The sequence below is a fragment of the Acipenser ruthenus genome, chromosome 6, assembly GCF_902713425.1.
Source record: "Acipenser ruthenus chromosome 6, fAciRut3.2 maternal haplotype, whole genome shotgun sequence".
In the NCBI taxonomy this organism is placed as follows: domain Eukaryota; kingdom Metazoa; phylum Chordata; class Actinopteri; order Acipenseriformes; family Acipenseridae; genus Acipenser; species Acipenser ruthenus.
Window position 1 is genome coordinate 46,517,904 of NC_081194.1, and position 10,796 is coordinate 46,528,699.

Sequence of the window (10,796 nt, forward strand, 5' to 3'; positions counted from 1 at the left end):
TAGTCTCTCTGAAAATATAAGGCTAAGCAAGCTCAGCAGCCACATAGCCGACGACTATCTGTCACAAGCATTAATACCCTGTATCTTTCTAAACAAGGTATTTAGGGGAGCTCCCTAATAAAAGCTGACTCTCAAAACAATAATTGTGTGAATATAGTAATTGTTACAGCTGTGTATAATGGTATTTAAAACAGGATTCATTCATCTGACTTTTTACATATCTGCCCTTACTCTGGTCCCACTGCAGTATATGTGACTGTGGCAATGTGCCCCGCCCCTGTGTGCATGTCTGTGTTATATGTTGTATGTTGCGTGTGTTAATGTTGGTGTATAGTCATTGGTACACGGGATATAAACGGGTCTGTGTTTCACGTGTATTTAAAAATGTAGATTTGTATTTAGGCACGAGGAGGGCACAAATCACTTCACGTGCTGGTTAAATGTAATATGTGAGCACGGGGTTGCACAGAAGTAATTCACGTGCTGGGATTCAAGTGAATAATTAATTAGTATTTGAATCCCAGCACAACAGTATATATAGATGCACCTTTCTTTCACTCGGGGTTGCGTGTTCAGTGAGTGGAGAACGGGATTGGAGACGGAGGTAATAATAATAATAATAATAATAATAGTTAAAATCTGCTCACTGTGTTTTGTCGGTATAGTTCGTTTTGTTTGTCTTTTTATTTTGGCGTATAGTGCCGTGTCCTGTTTTGTGTTTGTTTGTTAAAACCTTTTGTTTTCTGTGCTGTTTATTAAATGCTGAGCGAAATCATTCGCTCAGCTCCACCAAACCACACCTCTCTGTCTGTTTATTTCCTGCTTCTGGTCTGACGCCACCCACTCCGGCCGTCTTTGTGACAGTGACGGATTACTGTATGACATTTTTTATGCATAGTCATAACTCATGTGTAAAATTGCAAGTGCATACAGTTGAAAGGGTTTTCAACAAAATTGTAACTGGTATTCATAAAACTCCTTAAAATCTCTCCAGCCATGCTAAATGAAACATTTGTAATTCATTCAGTTGTAATTCATTCAGTTCACAACAAACATCTGATTAATAGCACTGCACTTCAGTATCAAGGTATGGATTACTGAATTGATTATCAGTTGTTAGTCCTTCAAACAATGTGTTTGAAACAAATATATCTAGATATTCTGGAATGCAACTCTGTTGCCTAAGAGAGTGGAACCTTTTTTTGATAATGATTGGCTTTATTCAGGGTCATCAGTGAGCTGCAGAGCTGAAAATCCAGTATTAAAGGGAGCATATGCCACAATGCCAAAACATGCCAAGCTTTATAAAATAGGATAAACCCAAAACAGACACTGTCCAAACATTATTGCATTGATTTTGCAGTGATCTCAGACAAAACATGCCACTCTCCTTCTTTATCTGTCTCTACCAACAATAGGAATCAATGAAGCTGTCTAGGGCTACTCAAGCTCTATAAGTGGTCCATGATGAAGTAATGAATCACTGGCTGTCAGGGTTTAATGAAAACTTAAGTTATTGTGGGTGCTTGGCTAGCTGAACACAATACAGGAATACAGAACAGTTAATTAACTAAATGTGCTGAGAAAGAGGGTCTAGTCTTGATGTTTCTTATAGTGTTGGAGACAGTTAAAATGAAAGGGTGAGGGGGGGGGGGGGTAATGGGGATTAGAAAAATGAATCTGTTGCACCACACCGACAGAAAATGTTTCCCTTTTTTATTGAAAGAACAACATTTTATTTTATTTTTAAAATTATATATTGTTATTTAGCCTAGGTGCCATGTACTACGGTGGTCCATTTATTAATTACTTGTGATGATCATTTGGTACATGAACACTGCATGTTCAGCATAATAGGGTACATTTAATAAAATAGGGGAAATCTAATCAAATCATAGTTAACAGATGAGAATGGCTTATATAGAAATTATCTCACAAAATACAGTAGTATGCTTTGCTGCATTATACACAGGGTTCTTTGTTTTCAGTTTTTATTTTTGGCCACGTGATACCCCTTTAAAGTTATATTGAGCCGACTCCGTTTCTTAATTAAACTTGGAAAAGCATTGATTGTGCTGGGGCTCCTCCCTTGTGTCATCCCGCTAAAAAATCTGTCAGTCACCCTATTTAAACTGTAGCCAGCTTCCTAATTCTTGTCTTGCTTTTCAGTTTGCCGTTACCACGCAGACTTGCAGACCCAATCATAAAACAAAAAATGTTCTTTTTAATCTGTTGAAAATGACTACTCGCCCAAGGCAGCTTTTGTTTTCATCTGACTCAGATGAAGATTTTTTCTCTCTTTCTGACTGTTTTCCTTCAACAAATAATCCACCGAAAAAACTCTCAAATAAATCCACCCGTTCTTCTTCTCCTCTATCTGGCAATGCTGCCGAAGATTTCCATCAAACTTCCGCCAATCCTGCTGCTTCAACCTCCGCTTATCCAGCTGTGCCCGCTGCCATTCCTCTTTGCTGCTCTAAATGCATCAAACCTCGGGATGATTCTCCAGCGCAACTTTTTTACAAGGATTGGCCTATCGACAAACTCATGAAACCTCTTTTCAAAAAAGGATTGCCTGTTTAAGCAGGGAGCGATCGGGCTGCCATATTTGTTTCATATATCCAGCCACTCTGCTGGATTCCTCCCTCTCCTTCACTCCTTCGACTTCTGTCTCTCTCCGTCCCCTCCTACCCACAAAGCTGGCCGTCAACTGGACCTCACCTTCTCCAGGGCCTGCTGCCCCTCCAACCTCTCTGTCACCCCCCTGGACCTCTCTGATCACTATTTCATCTCTTTTTCTCTGTCTCTCCCCCCTCTCCCTGCTCCTCCTACCCCCACTGTCACCTCTCGCCGTAACCTCCGCTCTCTCTCCCCCTCTGTCCTTGCCTCCACTGCTCTCTCTCACCTCCCTCCTATCGACTCCTTTTCACAACTCTCCGTAGACTCTGCTACCTCCACCCTCTTCTCCTCACTCACCTCCTCCCTCGACTCCCTCTGTCCCCTCACCTCCCGACCTGCTCGCCCCTCCCCTCCCTATCCCTGGCTCTCCTCTGTGCTCCGCTCGGCAAGAATCGCACTGCGATCTGCTGAAAAGAAATGGAAGAGAACCAAACTCCCTGCTGCCCTAGACCTTTACCGCACTCTTCTCTCCTCCTTCTCCTCTACTCTCTCCTCTGCTAAATGTGCTTATTTCCAATCTGTAATCCAAGCCTCCACTAACAACCCACGTAAACTATTCTCTACCTTCTCCTCCCTCCTAAACCCTCCCCCCCTCCACCTCCCTCCTCTATCTCCCCTGACGACTTTGCCTCCTTCTTCTCTTCTAAAATCTCAGATATCCGCAAACTCTTTAACACCTCTCCCTCCCCCGCACCCCCTCCTGCTCCAACCCCTACACCCACTACATCCCCTACTAACTCGCCCTCCCTCTCCACCTTCTTGCCCCTCTCAGACTCTGACCTCTCCTCCCTGCTCCAGGGTCACAAACCCACCACGTGTGCCTTGGACCCCCTCCCCACTCACCTCTTTCAAGCTGCTGCTCCTGCTCTACTCCCCTTCATCTCCTCCCTCCTCAACACCTCTCTACTTTCTGGTATCTTTCCCTCTGCCTTCAAAAAAGCCTCTATCACTCCCCTCCTCAAAAAACCTACCCTCGACCCCACCTCCCTCCAGAGCTACCGTCCTGTCTCCCTCCTACCCTTCCTCTCCAAAACCCTCGAGCGGACTGTACACCGCCAGCTCTCTGCTTTCCTGTCCAACCACTCTCTGCTTGACCCTCTCCAATCTGGCTTCCGCTATGCTCACTCTACTGAAACCGCCCTTCTGTCTGTCACCAACTCACTTAAGTGTGCCCGAGCTGCCTCTCTCTCCTCTGTCCTAATTCTCCTCGACCTCTCTGCTGCCTTTGACACTGTTGATCACTCTATTCTACTATCATCTCTTGCTGACCTGGGGATCTCTGGCACTGCTCTGGCCTGGTTCTCCTCCTACCTCTCCAACCGCACTTACCAGGTAACCTGGCGTGGAGCAACCTCCACACCTCACCCTCTCTTAACTGGAGTCCCCCAAGGGTCAGTCTTGGGTCCTCTCCTGTTCTCTCTCTACACCCGCTCCCTGGGCCCCCTCATCGCATCCTATGGTTTCTCATACCATTTCTATGCTGATGATGCTCAGATTTTCCTCTCCTTCCCCACCTCTGACTCCACCATCTCCTCCCGTATCTCTACCTGTCTGTCTGCTATTTCCTCCTGGATGCACTCGCATCACCTCAAACTCAACCTCTCTAAATCTGACCTCCTTTTCTTTCCCTCCTCCTCCCCCTCCTCTGATCTCTCTATCTCTGTTCCTCTGGAATCTACCACACTCTCTCCCTCTTCCTCAGCTAAGAACCTTGGAGTCACCCTGGACCCCTGCCTCTCTTATTCCCAGCACATCTCCACTCTGGCACGCACTTGCAGATTCTTCCTGAGCAACATCCGAAGAATCCGACCCTTCCTCACCAACTATGCTACCCAGCTCCTGGTCCAGGCCCTGGTACTCTCCCGCCTAGACTACTGCAACTCCCTCCTGGCTGGCCTCCCTGCGTCCGCCACCCGTCCGCTCCAGCTCATCCAGAACTCTGCTGCTCGCCTGGTGTTCTCTCTACCTCGCTTCGCCCACGCTACTCCACTACTCCGCTCGCTCCACTGGCTCCCGATCACCGCTCGCATCCAGTTCAAGACTCTTGTACTAGCCTACAGATGCCTTGATCAGACTGCACCCAGCTACCTCCAGACCCTCATCTCTCCCTACACCCCCACTCGACCTCTCCGCTCCGCCTGCACTAGAAGACTGGCTCTACCTCCGCTACGCTCCCCTGCCTCCCGAGCCCGCTCCTTCTCCACCCTTGCTCCGCAGTGGTGGAACGACCTTCCTACAGATGTCAGGACTGCCCAGTCCCTGACCACATTCCGGCGCCTCCTTAAGACTCACCTCTTCAAACAGCACCTGTAGAACTCCTCTGTTGTATCCTGGGACACTATCACCCTTCATTTAAATATGCTTTATTTTGCTCTTATCCGCCCCCTATTTTACTGCATTTAATCCTGTACCTCAGAATATTGTAATCTGCCAAGTGTTTAATCTGTAGTATTTGGTACTTAATCATATCCTGATGTAACTTTCACTATTATCTGTTGTATTATTGAATTGTGGTTTGTCACACTTGAGAATTATTGTATTTCTTGTTCTTATTGTATGACTTATATTGTAACACTTGAATGTATTTGTATTTGCTTGCGATTGTAAGTCGCCCTGGATAAGGGCGTCTGCTAAGAAATAAATAATAATAATAATAATAATAATATTGCAATTCCATATTGGCCAAGCCTGTTTTCCCCCCTCAAAAGTCACAGCAGAGATCCAAACTTGTCAGTTCACGCTCCGCCCCTGCTGCTGTGCAAGCTTCACTTGCTTTCAATCCAGCGACCACAACCCCTCAGTTTTCAGTTTCATCTGATCCTTCTGTCTGTTACTCTAAAATCTCGTGATCCTCAGCTGTGTAAAAAACATACTGTTTTTCGCAATGTCGATGACAAGAACTGGACTCATATTTATTTAACATTGTTGATCTCTCATCAGATATGGCAGTACCATTTTTTATGAGTATCATAAAGCTTTTTCAGCCAAAGCAGCTTCTCGGTTAGCATTGGACAATACACTGATTGACTGGTCTCAGCCCGATCATGATCTCTTTAATAGATTCTTCAGTGGTCTCCGTACTAACAGTTGCAGAGTTTGTGCTTCCACCATCCATTCTACCTCTCTGTGTCCAAAAGCAGCCTCCTCTTCAGCCTCCTCATCAGCCTCAAATGATTCTTCCCCTACTCTCGACAACACTCCTTTTTTTAGGAATCGTGCATCTGCAGTTTCGCTTATTCATTCTTCAGCTCTGCCTGCTTTTTCAACAAAACCCATCAAATATTCTGGCGGCAGACAGCTTTGCAATAATTTCAGTCCCACATTTACATTTCCAAAGGATGCCATTTTTTACATATGTGCTGTTTGTGTGGCGATGCTCATTTATTGTCCATCTGCCCTCTGCATCTAAATGACCTTCATCATTACTAATCGCCTCTACCCCCATCAACATCCCGGCTCTATCAGATGCTCTTCAATATCACCCTGATCGTTTTTTTTTGTTAATTATTTAATTTCTGGCCTTACTAATGGTTTATCTACTGGTTTAAAATCCATCCCTTCTTCCTCCATTGCTTGTAAAAACCTCCAATCTGCTATAAAGGAACCAGAAGTCATCGATTCTCTCATCAATTCCGAGATCTCACAGGGATTCATGGAGGGCCCGTTTTCAGCCCCTCCCTTCCATCAATTTCACATCAATCCTGTTGGAGTGGCTACAAGGAAAATGTCAAGCAAGAAGCACCTCAGCATTGACTCCTTCTATCAGCAGCATTAATTCTCTCATTCCCTCGGATCAGTCTGCTCTTCATTACATTACCATATCTGATGCTATCCATTCCATGGAAATATCTGGACGGGGTTCCTCAGTTTTTAATACCTTTTGCAGTAAAACTGTACTTGAGAGCAAATAATACACATGTTAAAAGGGTCTTGAAAAAAAAGTGTGTGTAGAAACTTTGGGAAGTGGACTCAGCCATTAGCAAAATAAGTTAAACTTGCTTACAGCAACCCAGAACCACTTATATCCAAAACCTGAGTTATTTATAAGTGCCTTGTAGCCAATCAACGGACCAATAATTCACAATTCTGAAGACCCAACTACAAACACTTTGCTTTCTGTATGTGTTTTTTGTAGACTATTGTCTGTTGAGTCTCTGTTTTAACTTAAAATGTTTGTCCATCCATCATGTTCCATTTAAAAACAAACCTGCAGATTTGTTTTTTGTTCTTTTTGTTTTACATAAAAAAAAAGTTAAAAGCCGAAAAAACTTGTTTGAGGCTTTGAACCCAATGTTTGTTCATTGAGAATTTTGAAGAGCCAAATCTTTTGAAGTGCTGTGTAAATACTGTCTGGAAACATTTAAACAACTTTAACTCTTATTTTTGCAGGTCTGTATGTATGCCAAATTGTCACATACAGGCATACAGTAAATGTTAAAAAACATCACCCCAGATATTGTGAATCAGAAGATCAATCCAAGCAGCCCAAATATTTAAAGAGTAAGTAGTTTCAAATCAAAGTGTAATTGCTTTTTTATATTTCCCTCACTATTGTAAGGTATTTGCAATAATTCAGAGTAATAATAATGCAATAATATGGACACAAAGTATTAAAAATGAGCAGAATTGCACAAGTGGGCCTGCATATAGTAGTATTCAATACACATGGAACAAGAATGCAGCAACCGAGTTAATTTCTGCAAACATACTCAATGGTAGTTCCATTAAAGGTGAAACAATTTACATGGCTGTCACTTCTAGACAAAAATCCGATCTTGTCTTCAATTCTTCAATTCATCCATTATAGTCATTTGCTAACATCATCAAGTTGCAAGAAATATCAGCCAATAATTATAGCTTCTTAAAGGCTCCACAAAACGGCCAACAAAGAGTTCTGCCAGCTTGTCACAGTTATGCAACTATCAACATCAATTACAATATTTCTAAAAGGCAGCTTTAGAGAGAGAAAGAGTTTCATTTGTTTGTGATACCATCAAAGGACATGTTGGCTTTCCATATAAATTATATCAAGAAAGCATGAAGTTGGGAAGTTAATCATTTAAAAGTTATTTGTAAGCCCATGAAAATAAATGATGATGTTTATTCTTAATGGGAAATACAGTATACACAGTGGTTATAATGTCAGTGGGTAACTTTGCAATGGTGCTATGAAAAACAAAAACACATTCCAAACCAAATGGAAGGATGCCAACCAAGTGCTGTGTGTCCCTGTTAAAATGCTACATTGTTTTTAATGTTATCTCAATGATACTAGCCTTCGCTGATACAAGGTTTAATTAAACTTAATTCCCTGTATATTCAACTTCTGTCGGCTATCTATGACAGGGCATCCATTACTGTTGAGCAGTCTCTCAATCTCCTGTGGGACTCTGAGTATCACTTGTTCAGTGTAACTTAAGTAATCCTACTGTAAATCAGTGTAAATTGCATCAAGACTTGGCTACAATTGTTTGGCAAAGCCTTTAGTTTTGATACCAGTTGTTTTCTTCTGCATCTGTAATTTGACTTTTTTATACAGTCCCTTTAAAATAATTTCAGTACTGGTCTTAACCAAACATTCAACCTCTGAAAATCTGTTCTGAGGTTTACAGGCTGATAAACAACAGATGACTGCTTAGTTCAGGTGCCTCTTACGTGTTTACTGTATATGGTTTACAATCTGCAGCACAATATAGAGTATGCTAGTAAATTGTTATTGTAGCAATTTTTCATTAAAAAACACAACTTCAAAATATATCAGGATACACTGAAACATATGTTTCAGTAAAATAATATTGACACAATTACAGGAGTCAACCAAGAGCAAATGCAATCTGCAACTGATATCTTTAACGTTTTTTAAAGCATTGTATTGCTCTGCACAACTGGAAATAATCTGCCAAGGATAGATCTGACCATCCAGTTTATGAGATATGCTGAGGAAAAGGTATAGTGGGTGAATAAACATCTACTAAGCTACCTGATCTTCAAAAAAGCACAGTTCTTTTTAATCATTTACATTTATTCACAATGAGGTTCAGTACACTGAATAGTAAGGACCCTAGTGACAAATCTTATTGCTGAGAGGTATAGTGTCCCATATACACAGTGTGCTATTAGTGTAATATACAGAAAACGGACAGATGGACAACCACCATATACCCCAATACTGATATAAAATCAATACTTTGTGCCAAATAAGATCCTTTTCATGTTTCATCACAATTGGCCAAGCAGTTTTTTTAAATATGTGGAAAATGATTTGTGACCAACATACCTACTAATGGACGGACACCTATATCCCACAGCAGGGATATGCATCCCAGTAGTATTGTCCAAGGTTGAAAAATAAATACAATCTGACAGATGTGATGGGTCTCCTATTTGCATGTGTAAGGCAGACTGTCAGAGAGGCAAAGGCAATATATCTCCTGTAAATTGCCAACCCACACAAGGTGACAATAACACTGTGTTTACTGAGAGTGCTGTCAGATCCATCAGCTGCCATACAACACACACAAAGTGCTTTTGTCATGTTCCCATAATGGTATGTTGAGAGGCAAGAACTCCTGCTGGATGTTCTGTGCTAAACGATTCATTGCTGCCTGATGAAAGGGTCTGTCAACTTCTTGTTTTGGCCTTTTTCTCATATATTATAGGTTTCTCAAGTGCAGCAAAGCAGAGAAGCAAGCACAGAACAGTGCAATTAGGTCCAGTTTGTATTGAACAGTCAATCCCCTTTCTTTAACCACTGGACCATCCAGCCTCATTAATTAGGGCAGCAGTGTGGAGTAGTGGTTAGGGCTCTGGACTCTTGACCGGAGGGTTGTGGGTTCAATCCCCAGTGGAGGACACTGCTGTTGTACCCTTGAGCAAGGTACTTTACCTAGATTGCTCCAGTAAAAACCCAACTGTATAAATGGGTAATTGTATGTAAAATAATGTGATATCTGTATAATGTGAAATAATGTATAATGTTAAGTCGCCCTGGATAAGGGCGTCTGCTAAGAAATAAATAATATAATAATAAAAATATATAATAATTAGGTTGTTTAATTGGTTTAATTTGTTAATTGAAAAAGTGGAATGTGGCCAGGTAGCAATTGAATTATTGCAGTAAATTACCCCTGGTCACACCCTATAAAAGGAACAAAGAAAATGGTTGTGGGAGAGAAGGTGTTTTGAAGAGTTCTGTTTATATGTTTGGTTCCTGTGTTTTGTTTGTTTTGTTAATGAATAAAAGTGCGCAAGAAGCACTAAACTAAGCAGCTTCTAAGTCTAGGTTCACTGTTTCAAGGGCACAACGGCACAACGACCCCTGAAATTAATCCTTTTTTTTCTAATTAAGAATGTCATCTATGGTGATCAATTTAATGATAGAGGGAGAGTATGTTCATAGCTGTTCTGATAATAAACTAACTTGAGAACATGACATGAGTCATGCCTGCTGTCTAACTAAATAAAAATTCAAAATCTGTGTGTTTATCTTTAAACTGATATTTTTTCCCTGCATTTTGATTTGGTGGTTTATGCTATTCAGCCCTGTTCTGCATTATCATGCTTTTGTGCTGAAGTTCTGAGAGAAACATCATAGAACCTCAGAATTTGTTGTATTTCAGAAGCCTGTTCCACAAATTGACTCCACATTGGTACAGTAAGATATTTTATCAGACACAAAAAAAAAAGATTTGCCCTGCCCTTCCTGCCATCAATAATTATTCATGCTAATGATTTTTTGTGTGGCAGATGTGACAATGCACGTATGCATGTTGCTCTGTTGTACACATCCAAAAACCCTCTGGTAAATAAGGCAGAAATTAAAAAAACGACAAACATTTTCAATTCACTTTATAGTATTTTAGGCTACTCATACGTAAGTAAGGAGATACAGAATCTTCCCAGTGGTCTGCCCTGTGTTAATTAAATTAATGAAACTCAATAAGGTAAGTTAATGGATATAAGGATGTTGTTATTTGAGAATCTCTTAGACCAGTTCTGCAATAGATGTTGTGTGCTGTGTGCACTGTGAGGCTTGGTAATGTCATGTGGCACACACTAGTACATAGTACTAGCAGCAGTGTGGAGTAATGGTTAGGGCTCTGGACTCTTGACCGGAG